Source organism: Gadus morhua, chromosome 2 (genome assembly GCF_902167405.1).
Source record: "Gadus morhua chromosome 2, gadMor3.0, whole genome shotgun sequence".
Taxonomy (NCBI): Eukaryota; Metazoa; Chordata; class Actinopteri; order Gadiformes; family Gadidae; genus Gadus; species Gadus morhua.
Genome location: NC_044049.1, coordinates 18101735 through 18114745, shown reverse-complemented (window position 1 = coordinate 18114745; position 13011 = coordinate 18101735).

Here is a 13011-nt window from a genome sequence, read left to right as displayed (position 1 = left end):
GGGGTTATCTGAGCCATGGTTGAGAAGGAATTGGGGGAAAGGAACTTTGGTTTGACTCGCTGAAGTAGGCTACATTAACTGCGACATGCCGCGAGGCACCATCGCCCGGCAGCGGGCAGCCGGCAGCAGGCAGCGCGCAGTTCAGTCGACTTCAGGTTGATGTGAAAGTGGAAGAACCAGAGACGTCGCAGAACCCGTCAAAGTCGTTTGTGATTCATAATATCGTCTGGAGGCGCACACAATATGTTATATGATATAGATATCTATGTATTATATCATATTATTTAGATATAGAGCTCCAGGACTGTAACGCAAGTGTTGTACACTTCCTTGTTATTTGGATAACCGTTCTGCTGTTGGTGTGATGGCGCATAACGCGTCGGACTCTCGTCTCTGGTATTTCTACAACGAGACTCGTATTGGGGGTTATCTCAGCCAAAGTTGAGAATGAATTGGGGGGAAGGAACTTTGGCTTTGACTCCCTCAAGAACATGAACCACGACATGGAGGAGAAAGGGATTGTTGGCGGCGAATGTCTCCCGCTTGAGCCCCGCTGAGGGACCACCGCCGGAGGCGGAGGTGCCTAAGCGCTGCCCGGCAAAGATCCCTTTCTCCTCCTTGTCGTGGTTCATGTTCTTGACTTGAGGGAGTCGAAGCCAAAGTTCTTTCCCCCCAATTCATTCTCAACCTTGGCTGAGATAACCCCCAATACGAGTCTCGTTGTAGAAATACCAGAGACGAGAGTCCGACGCGTTATGCGCCAAATAACAAGGAAGTGTACAACACTTGCGTTACAGTCCTGGAGCTCTATATCTAAATAATATCATATAATACATAGATATCTATATCATATAATATATTGTGTGCGCCTCCAGACGATATTATGAATCACAAACGACTTTGTCGGGTTCTGCGACGTCTCTGGTTCTTCCACTTTCACATCAACCTGAAGTCGACTGAACCGCGCGCTGCCTGCTGCCAGCTGCCCGCTGCCGGGCGATGGTGCCTCGCGGCAACCGGCGGCATGTCGCAGTTCATGTACTTCAGCGAGTCAAACCAAAGTTCCTTTCCCCCAATTCCTTCTCAAACATGGCTCAGATAACCCCCACGACAGTCTCGTTGTGGAAATACAAGACACGTCAAAGAACCGACAAGAAACACTTGCGTTACAGTGTGTGTATTCACACACACACATGTGGCGCTCGCACGGTCGAGTCTCATTGGCGGGCCAACGTCTCTGGGCGGGCCAGGCAGAGTAAGGGGAGGAGCCGAGATTCCTCATGACGTCATGAGCACAGACATTCCAAATCAGCGCGCTTGAGCCTCCGTTTTTTCAAAGGCGAGCAGAACAGCTAGTGCTCGTTTTACACCAAACGCAAGTTTTAGCCACTGGGGGACCATAGGCAGGCTAGGGGAACTCATATTTATGTTAGAAAACCTCACAAAGTGAGATTTTCATGTCATGTGACCTTTAAGATCGGCATGGCCAGTAGTATTAACTTATAGCTGCTGCCTGAGAGCTTTTGTTTGACTTGAGCGTCAAATTATAATCCAACAACCACCAAACATGAGAAAAGGAAACAAGTTGCAGAGAATGATTGATACAGGCAGAGAGAGAGAGAGAGAGAGAGAGAGAGAGAGAGAGAGAGAGAGAGAGAGAGAGAGAGAGAGAGAGGGAGAGAGAGTGTGTGTGTTAGAGAGACACAGATAGAGCCAGCTTGGGAGGGAGGGAGACAGACAGAGAGAGACTAATGGGGAGAGACGAAGAGAGATAGTCAGTAATTGAGAGAGACAAACAGACAGAGAGTGAGCGAAAGAAAGAGGGAGAATGAGAGAGAGACAGTCAGAGGATGATACAGTCAGTGATCTTACGGAATGAAATGAATCAGCGACGCATCCACCCTGCTGCTTATATTTTGGGGTGTTGTACTTCCAGATGTAACGTGTTAAAAATAATTTGTGATAAATTGTTTTAAAGGACGGTTGTAGGAAATATTGGCCTGATATCAAACCCATCCAATTCCCCCAGCAGTCTCTGAACAGGGCGGTGTGTGTTTATCTAGGACAGGGGTCTGCAACCTTTTGTATCAAAAGAGCCATTTTGGCCCATCTCCCGCAAAAAAATTTTTTTTGGAGCCGCAAACTTTTTAATTCACCCCCTCCCCCCTCCGGAGACGCTAACGCTGCGCACCGCACAGACATTTTTTGTGACACTCTGTAAAAAAATAACATAAATCTTTAGCTGTCATGTGGCATCAGGGAGTAGCCTACAGTACAGTAGACTACAGTAGCCAGTCAGCAGCGTCAACCGTTGACATTCTACGTGATCGGTCATGGCCAGCAATGTAAACAAGGAATAGATAGCATAGCATAGCGATACAATAGTCAAGTAATGAAAAAACTGTAAGGACCTTTATTATCAAAATATAACGTACTGAAACTTTAATATTCAACACAAGAACTTTAATGCTGTAAACCCTTCTCGCTCAGTATTCGTTCGTGCAATTGGCTGTCAACGGTGGATGCTGCTGATTGGCGGCTCACTGGCATGTCCCGCCTCCTGCCAATGGCAGCATCTAGGCTACTTCCTGATGCCAGATGCCAGTTAAAGATTTAACTCCTACTGGGATTAGCCAACTGCAAATCAACGAAGCTTTGTCATTCACTCCCCCCCTCACGGTAGCGCAATTGCGCATCCATTGCGACCTCTCGTTTAGTTGACGATATATATCAAAATATATATATATATATATTTTTTTTTTTTTTTTTTTCTTTTTCTTTTTTTAAGAAAACTGCAGGGAGCCACGGCTGAGGGGCTAAAGAGCCGCATGCGGCTCCGGAGCCGCAGGTTGCCGACCCCTGATCTAGGAGAAGGTGCATTTTGCATTAACTATTAATTAAGTTGGCCAACCCTTAGACCTCTATTGCATAATATCCCATAGAAGGATGTTTTTTGCCCATTTTCAAAGTTTGCCATGGCCTTTGGTCACTACCAGTTGGGTTACATGAAGCTAGTTGTGGCGATCTTAGTAAAGGGAGGACTGAAGTTCAAAAATTGCACCGGAAATTACATTTCAATAATTTTGGACTGTGTTCTTAAAGAAGCATAAACATGTATATTCATAGGACATGGTCATATTGCCATGTTTATAACCAGAACCCCGATTGTATTTAACAAACTTCCCCTTTTTTCTTTGCGAGGAAGTGGTACTGGACGTGGAAAGGAAAGAGATTAGTGTCACCACACTGAAAATGATCACTACATTCCCTAATCAGACACCATGGATGAACAGGGAAGTCTGAGTCCTGTTGAAGGCACACAACATCGCCTTCAGATCAGTAGGGCCGAGCTCTCTGAGTGGCCAACGACGTGCGTTGCGACGTAGATCGCATTGGTCGCGTCGTAGGTTATGGCAAGCCATCCTCGCCAGAAAACGGCATCATTTAGACGCGTATCACCTTCATTACGCCGTAAAAAACGCCGTAAGATGTAGAAAAACTGCGTATTTTACGCCGTCATGCGCAAAAAACCCCGCTTTTTACGCCGCAATTTAGCCTTTCAAGAGCGAGTGTAAAAAGCGTAGTTTTGAACATCATACCGTATGGCAAGCCATCCCCGCCAGAAAGTGGCATAATTTAGACGCGTATCACCTTCATTACGCCGTAAAAAACACCCTCAAATGTAGAAAACACCGTATTTTTTGCGCCGTCATGCGCAAAAAAGCGCAGATTTTACGCCGCAATTAAGCCTTTCAAGAGCGCGCGTAAAAAGCGCAGTTTTGAACATCAAACCGCGCGTAAAATACGGCGCTTTTGTGCACATCACAACTGTTGGTCAAAATAACCTGCTGAGTACATCACATGTACATTATAAATATAGCTAACTCCTACCCTAGCCTGATGAGCACATCACATGGCAGTCACCTTACAATATAGTCAACTTTTAACACATTGATGAGCACATCACATGGCAGTCACCTTACAATATAGTCAACTTTTAACACATAGCACACACATGAGAATATAGTCAGGTCAAGGCCGGAGCCAGGGCCCCATTTCTCCTCCAGGCAAATGGTAGACACTCAGACAATGCACCAGTCATCCTCAAGAACGGGAGGGCCACAACAGGAGATACTCTGAAGCTCTCCCCCGTGAGGAGGAACACAAGAAGATACACATGCATATACTAGTGCCTGGGAGCCAAGGTCAAGCAACAACACACAGAACCATACACATCTCAAACGCACACACCTCATCACGAGGAAGATACAGCATAAAACTGTATCACACAGAGACTCTTCACCTTCTTCTGAAGCAGACCTTCCACGGAGGCGAAGCTCTGGACGAACCATCAGCGCTGATTAGGGACTTAGACATATTTGATTTCTCACGCTTTATGACTCTGTATAACCGTTGCCACTTTACTTAATAAATCCAAGGTCCTCGTGCCGACAGACTTTATTACCTCTCCGTCTCATTTTATCTGGTCCAGTAACTAGACAGACCGTTTTTCCCCTCAATTTGGTGACCCACGACGTGATTTTTTCTAAATTGGACCGCAACTGGGAAACGAGAGACGGAGAGCGGCACGACCTCGGGACCCCGGAGCACCGGACCGATTCCTGCAGTCTCACCTCGCGGCCGCCCAACAAAAGGTAGGCAGAACCTGTTGATAAAATCCAAACTCTGCATAGTTATATAGGAACCACATTAGGAGGTGAGACTGTGAGAGCGGTTCGCTACGGGATATCTCGTGGGGACGAATAGGACTGCACCCCAGAATTTCCCCATAAAACCCGATTGACCCTGAACGCGTGACACATCGATGCATGGTGAAAGAATACCCTCGAGACCATAGGGCCTATAAGAATCGGTCATAGTGATACAAGACTACCGATGGCCAAAGTAATAGATGCCTGGGCCATAGAGTGGAACCCAGAGGGATGCCTGGGCCGTGAACGGAACCCAGAGGGAAAGAGGGCCTATAAGAATCGGTCATAGTGATACAAGACTACCGATGGCCAAAGTAATAGATGCCTGGCCCATAGAGTGGAACCCAGAGGGATGCCTGGGCCGTGAACGGAACCCAGAGGGAAAGAGGGCCTATAAGAATCGGTCATAGTGATACAAGACTACCGATGGCCGAGTATTGGATGTGTATTAAATAATTCTATGTGGTAAGAAGGTTAATAATAATAATAATAATAATACATTTAATTTAGAGGAGCCTTTCAAGACACCCAAGGTCACCTTACAGAGCATATAGTCATCATACATTATTTAAAAAACAAGACATTGTGTAAAAATAAATAAACATAAGCAATAAGAAATAAATAAAACAAAAACAAGACAAAACAAAACAAAAAAAACAATCAAAACAGTGATCAGTTAGACGTTGTGTGCGAGTTTGAACAGGTGAGTTTTGAGTTGTGACTTGAAGGTTGTAATGGTGTCTGATTGTTTTATGTGTGGGGGGAGGGAGTTCCAGAGCCTGGGTGCTGAACAGCTGAATGACCGGGCACCCATTGTAGTGAGTCGTGATGTGGGGATACATAGTAGTCCAGCAGAGGTTGAGCGGAGGGAGCGGGAGGGAGTGTATTCTTGGAGGAGGTCACAGAGATAACTGGGGCTAGGTTGTGGAGAGCTTTGTAGGTGAGGAGTAGGGTTTTGTATTGGATACGGTAGTGTACTGGGAGCCAGTGAAGTTGAATGAGGACAGGGGTGATGTGGTCAGATGATTTGGTGCGGGTGATGATCCGGGCGGCTGAGTTCTGAATGATCTGCAGTCTGTTGATGAGTTTGGTGGGGAGTCCGGTGAGGAGGGCGTTGCAGTAGTCTATGCGTGATGTGACAAATGAGTGAACTAGGATTTCAGTGCTGGATTGGGTCAGTGATGGGCGGAGTCTGGCGATGTTGCGGAGGTGGAAGAATGCAGTCCGGGTGATGTTGTGAATATGGGGTGCGAATGAGAGGGTGTTGTCCAGGATGACGCCGAGGCTCTTGACTTTGGAGGAGTACTGGGTACTGGGAATCCATCGATAATTATGAGTGGAGCTGGGGTGTGTTGTGATTTAGTGAGGGTGGATTTGGATCCGATGAGCAGGGCCTCGGTCTTGTTTCCATTGAGTTTCAGGAAGTTCCTGCTCAACCAGCTCCGGATCTCTTCCAGGCACGTGATGAGGGAGGTGGGGGGGATGGCAGCGGTGGGTTTGGTGGAGATGTAGACCTGTGTGTCGTCAGCGTAGCAGTGAAAATGGACACCATGGTGACGGAGGAGTGTGCCCAGCGGGAGGAGGTAAGTGGTGAAGAGGAGTGGACCCAAGACTGACCCCTGGGGGACACCCAGTGAGACACCTGAACACCCAGACTTGTGGTTGCTTAGTTGAACAAATTGTTGACGGCCGGTGAGGTAGGATGTAAACCAGGAGAGTGCAGCACCAGTGATCCCAATACCAGCTAGGCGGTCCAGGAGCAGAGGGTGGGAGATGGTGTCGAATGCTGCGCTGAGATCGAGGAGGATGAGAATGGTGAGTAATCCAGAGTCGGCTGCAAGGAGGAGGTCGTTGGTGATTTTGACTAGGGCTGTTTCAGTGCTGTGTTTTGGACGGAAGCCAGATTGGAACGGTTCGTGGAGATTTTTAATGTCGAAGTGGGACTGTAGTTGTGCGGCAACCACCCTTTCAAGTGTTTTAATTATGTTGGTGATCATGGGGGAGATGGACGGAAGACATGCTTTGACAAGGGAGGTGGGAAGAGGATCGAGCTGACAGGTGGTGGTTTTGGCTTTGCGGATGAGTTCTGAGACGGTCTGTTCTGTTACTAGGGTGAAGTCAGAGAGGGAGCTGATGAGAGGTTGGCCAGAGGTGATCATCCAGGGTGGGTCATCAGAGGGGGTGCGAGATGAAGCCAGTTGTTGGTGAATGGTGTTGATTTTAGAGCTGAAGAAGTCAAGGAACGCAGTGCATTGGGTGGTGGAAATATCTGGAGGGAGAGATTTAGGAGGCTGAAGTAAGTGGTTGACTGTTGAGAAGAGGACTCTGCTGTTGCCTGTACCAGTGTTGATGAGGTTGGAGTAGTATGAGGTTTTGGCAGTGGTGAGGGCATTCTTGTAGTGATGGAGGTGGTCCGAATACATTTGGCGGTGTACAGTGAGTTGAGTCTTATTGTAGAGTCGCTCCAGTCGACGACCAGTGGCTTTGAGCTGGCGCAGATGAGGAGTGAACCAGGGAGCAGTGTGGGTGAATGAGACTGAGCGGGTTTTCAGGGGGGCCAGGGTGGTGAGGGAGGAGGAGAGGCAGTTATTGTAGTGAGTCACCAGGTCAGTCAGGGAGGAAGCTGGGGGAGGGTTGGGGTAGGAGCTGATCATGGTGGAGAGGTCTGTGGTGTTGATAAGTTTGATGTTTCTGAAGGAGATGGTCCGTTGTTCCTTGGTTTTGTGTAGTTGGGTATGAATGTCAAAAAGTACAGCTTTGTGGTCGGAGATGGGGAAATCAATGACATCAAGGTTAGTGGGAGTGATGTCAGTGCAGCAGATTAAATCCAGAATGTGACCTTTGTTATGGGTTGGGAGGTTGACATGTTGTGTGATGCCAAGACAGTCCAGAAGTGATGTGAAGTCATTAGCAAAAGTACAGGATGGGTTGTCAATGTGGATGTTGAAATCACCAAGGAGGATAACAGTGGGGGACATTGCACATACAGATGTAAGTAGTGATGAGAATTCATTGAGGAAAACGGCGGAGGGTTTTGGTGGTCTGTAAATGGTGACAATGATAGTGGGTTTGGGGCCGGAGAGTTTTACAGCTATTCAAAGGAGGAGTGAAGGGGGACTGTGACAGTGGTGACTTTGATGTTATCACGATGGAGGAGAGCGAGGCCACCCCCCCTCCCATTAACCCGGGGTTTGCTAATAAAAGAAAAACCTGGTGGGACAGCTTCATTTAGATGGGAGAAGTCATTTGGTTGTTGCCAGGTCTCAGTGAGGCAGAGAATGTCTAGGCTCTGGTCAACAATAAAGTCATTTATCAAAAGGGCCTTATTACTGAGGGATCTGGTGTTCAGCAGACAGAGTTTCAGACAGGTAAGTGGAGTGTAGCAGGTTGCTTTGAGCAGAGGGGACAGGACACTGTGATTGACGGGACTGACCGTACGGGCTGTGCGAGGAAGGGGGCAGGGCCCAGTGGACCAGAAGGAGCGGATGTTTTTGTTGCTGTTGTGAGTGTACTGAAAATTCCGTCCAGAGCCTCGGTGGATGTATTTTGGTCATTTGAGAATGTCCTGGTGGGATGCAAGCTGAGGTGGTTGGGTCCTTGAGAAGATCCGTAGACGTAACATCTCCGTTACCGAGTAACTGAGCGGCAGAGATGCGCTCGTTACGTGAGAGTCAAACATAGCGCAATCCAGAGGAACAGGTTAAAATCCACAGGTTGTGAAGTCGGAAGAAGCCAGCGGTAGATCCAGGCGATTATGGTGAAGCCACAGAGCCAGCACAGCGGAGGCAGAGGAGTGGAGCAAGCCGGTTGTAGCTACGCTGGAGACGGGGAAGCCAGTTGGACGGTGCCGGCGCCGGGGGTTGTCAGCAGTCTAGCCGGCCAGCAGGTGTCATCCACCAACAGCTGCACGACTCCATACACAAAACACAAAACAAAACACGCAGACGTTTAACGTTCAGAAATAAATAAATAAATCAAGAAACTGACGCAGTTACTTAACTTAACTTTGTAGTCCGATCCGAGGTCCAGAAGGGTCCAGAAGGGTTTCAGACAGAAGGTGTTGAAAGTAAGCAAAAGAAAACTGATGAAAAAGTTAAAAGACTAGAAAGAAAAAGAAAATCGCGAAAAAATAATGTTAAAAAATGACGTTCCGGTGAGCAGCAGCAGCAACAGCGTTCAAAAGGCAACAGCGTCCACCAACTGTACGACCTCACGTAAAAACACGTAGAAATAAAGAAAACTGGCGCACTGACAATAGCGAAAAGTGACTATATATAACTAGTAGACTTAGCTAAACTACTAAAGACCAAAAAAAACGGCAAAATGTTCAATGCAATCGTGAGAAATATCGGAAATACTGAATAAAAACAAGCCATACAGAGCGGCGTTAGGACTCGCCAGCGTCCCCGTTACTAGGCAACAAGGTTAGAGACCCTTTATCAGGGTTAGAGTCCCTTTGCAGAGGAAACAGTGTGCCTGGGGCATGACTGACACACAGAGAGACAGTGTGTAGGCGCGAGAGAGTGGCTGTGTGTGTGTGTAAGAGGCCCAGAGAGAGAGAAAGAAAGAGAGCGAGCATATTTGTGGGCCGGCTAAATATAAAAATAAATCAATCAATGATAACCCGGCTATGTGTGCAACGCTTGCTTGCTTTGTTATGCTCAACGCTATTTTGCCGTGTCTGATGATTGTGGGTGCGGGACACAGAATGAGAAGTCTGTCGATATGTTTCTGTGTGCGTCTGCGGGAAAGAGGGAATCTGTGAGTGAATCAGTGGATGTGTATGCGTGGTCCGCTCTATCTTTGCCCGTTAAAACGGGTAGATTGATAATAATGAATAATGTCTCTCTGACGTATTACGTTGCTCTATGGCGTAACCTGCGGGAAATAGATAAATTGGACAATGATAAATAACCTTTTTTACTGTGTCGCTTCATATTTACTGTTTGAACCGTTAAAACTAGACCTAGACAAGTTGACATGGATAAATGATATCTCTTTTACTGTGTTTCTTTGAATTACTGCCGGACCTGTCGCATAGATAAACTACGATACTAAACAACATCTCTTTGCCGCGTTGGTTGACGGTTTAGTCTGTTGAAGCAGATTAATCAATAAAGATAGATAACGATTATTGGCTATGAAGAATATCTGGATGTATTGAATAACGTCTTTAGGCCCTGTTGTTGTTTTTTTGCTTCCCTCCCCCCTGTTTTTCCTCCTTTTTTCTCGTTCTCCTCCTCCAAGAGTGACAAGAGTTACCCCCTAGTCTCTCATCCGCTCTCGTGTGTTAGACAGGCCACACAGAGTTATAGCATCACGGCCGCCATTTTTTGAGTTCTCTCACTCAGTCCCAAGCCACACCTCCCCCTCCGCCAAATTTGGGCCACTCCAACCTTACCCTTCCCCAACTAGACTGCCCCCTGCTGGACCACTCCAACCTTACCCTTCCCCAACTAGACTGCCCCTGCTGGGCCACTCCAACCCTACCCTTCCCCAACCTACAGCGCCCCTACTGGACACTCCAACCTTACCCTTCCCCAACTAGACTGCCCCCCTGCTGGACCACTCCAACCTTACCCTTCCCCAACTACAGCGCCCCCCCTGCTGGACCACTCCAACCTTACCCTTCCCCAACTACAGCGCCCCCTACTGGACAACTCCAACCTTACCCTTCCCCAACTAGACTGCCCCCTGCTGGACCACTCCAACCTTACCCTTCCCCAACTAGACCGCCCCTGCTGGACCACTCCAACCTTACCCTTCCCCAACTAGACTGCCCCTGCTGGACCACTCCAACCTTACCCTTCCCCAACTAGACCGCCCCCTGCTGGACAACTCCAACTCTACCCTTCCCCAACTACACCGCCCCCTGCTGGACCACTCCAACCTTACCCTTCCCCAACTAGACCGCCCCCTACTGGACAACTCCAACTCTACCCTTCCCCAACTACAACGCCCCCTGCTGGACCACTCCAACCCTGCCCTTCCCCAACTACACCGCCCCCTGCTGGACCACTCCAACCTTACCCTTCCCCAACTAGACTGCCCCCGCTGGACCACTCCAACCCGCCCTTCCCCAACTACACCGCCCCCTGCTGGACAAACAACAACCCTGCCCTTCCCAACTACATCGCCCCCTACTGGACAGCATCAATACCAATCCAACCCCGACTCTCGATCACCCCCTGCTAGAAGAATTATCCCGGTTACTAATAAAGATAAAAAGACAAACCTCCCCGCACCCGGCCTTCAGTGCACGGGCGTCCACAACCCCGACCACCCCCATTTGTCGACCTACACCATTAAGGCAGTACAGAGAGACACACTAACACACAGTACAGAGAAAGGAAATAGAGAGTGTGTTCAACTGAAAGCGTGTGGTGGCCATACGCCATAAAATACCACATATCCAAGGAATACAGGTAGAGCTCTGTTGAGTTTTTCAGGCTTTGATAAATTTGTAGTTCCCCGTCTGCCATGTTTGAAGTTCTTTGTAGTCTCTGTCCAATAGGTTTCACCTGAACAACCCCTCTGCTGGCCGAGAAAGGAACTACCACTGGTTTCTCCCACACCCAGCCCCCGGAGCACGCTCGCTTCAAGGCGTTATGGCCGCACCCAAAGTGGGAGGGAGACACGCAGGGAGAGAGAGCGTGTTCTCCTGAAGGAGGGAGAGGGTCACAGGGAGACACGCAGTGGATATTCACATTATGGCTAATTTGTTTTTCTTAAGTTTAGTTTTTTATTTTGTTTTTTTGTCTTCCTAGGACCACAGTAATGATAATCCAATGCAATTGGACTAAAGAAGGTGTTGCTATTAACTAAGTGATTATTATTATTTTCACACAGGAAAGAATAATTGAATAAATATGGATATGATAAAGATGAGGATAATAATTAAAAATATATACATAAAGTAAAAACGTAATCTTGATAAACTGTACAATTAGGACTACACCAATTAAAATATAGGGTAATCTCTTTGGTCAAGGATGACGGGGATTAGCGCTACATCTGCTGGGAAGGGATCCTACATGCTATGTTGTCAATTTGGATTCGGAAGTAGTGGGTTTACCTTTCAAATGCCACTACTGCTGCTGCAACACTTTAATAATTTTAACTCTGATAAATTACTTTTTGTTTTATAGTTTCCCTGAGGTGTATCTTTTACGCACACACACGCTGCATAGGGCAGAAGCGGCTGAAGACTCTGTCTCCATCCCTCCACCTTGCGATCTATACCACCATATAGGTGGGGATTGATCGTATCCCAGGTACGGCATCCTGCAGCGAGCCAGTATGGAAGGCTGGTTAGCCAACGACGGGTAAGATCCCACCTTGACACCCGGGACGACCTAAGGCAGGCACAGTCACGATTACTTGGCAGAGTCGCTGTGGGCACTGGCTCACTTGATCATGAAGTGACGAGCTGCAACAATCATGGGAAGTGCCGGGTGGGGTGTAGGGTGGAGGAGGAACAGGAGTCAGATATGTCAGCTCTGGCAGCAGTTTCAGGCGGCTGATGGTAAACCCACCCATATTGGGCTTTGGATTTGGACATACTGGTTTCGATTTCCCTTCCCAAAAGATTGGCTTTAATTTGCTGATGGTTAAGGTTAGACGTTTCGACGTTGGTTGCACCAACGGCGTTCTTAGATTTGCTTATCATTTAATGCGCATGGTGTTGACCATTGCGCAAGGGGTGAGGTATTGAGGAGAATTAAAAAAAATAAAATAATAATAATAATAATTAGAAAAAAAGGTTTTTCTTCACCATACTTGCAAACAATGATTGACATCCAGCTAAATGAGTGTGAAATTCAGTGTTCAACAGATGGGTAGAAGCAGTCCCATCAAAAGACCAAAGTGCGACTACAGTAATCAAGTTTCTGACTGGAGAAGTCAAGACACGGTTTGGAATTCCGTCAGAAATAAGCTCAGACAAAACGTTTATTCAGAGAACACTCAAACAAGTGATTCAACATTTGCATGTCAAATAAAGACTAGATTACGCCCCAATCCTCAACCACAAGGTATGGTGGAAAGAGTGAATGGGACGCTCAAGACTAAGAAGTTAACAACATTTGTGCAAGCACTAAATTGAATTGATGCACTACCACTGCGACTAATGAGTTTATCGCTGTAAACTAACAGAAACGACACATCTAACCCCGCATGAAATGTCTTAAGGGTCGACCCATGCCTTCACTTAACATTCGAGGGTGTCCAAAGGGAGACCCTTACATTAGAGTAATTAGAAATAGAATTAAGGAAAATATGTTTGAACATCTAACTGTTG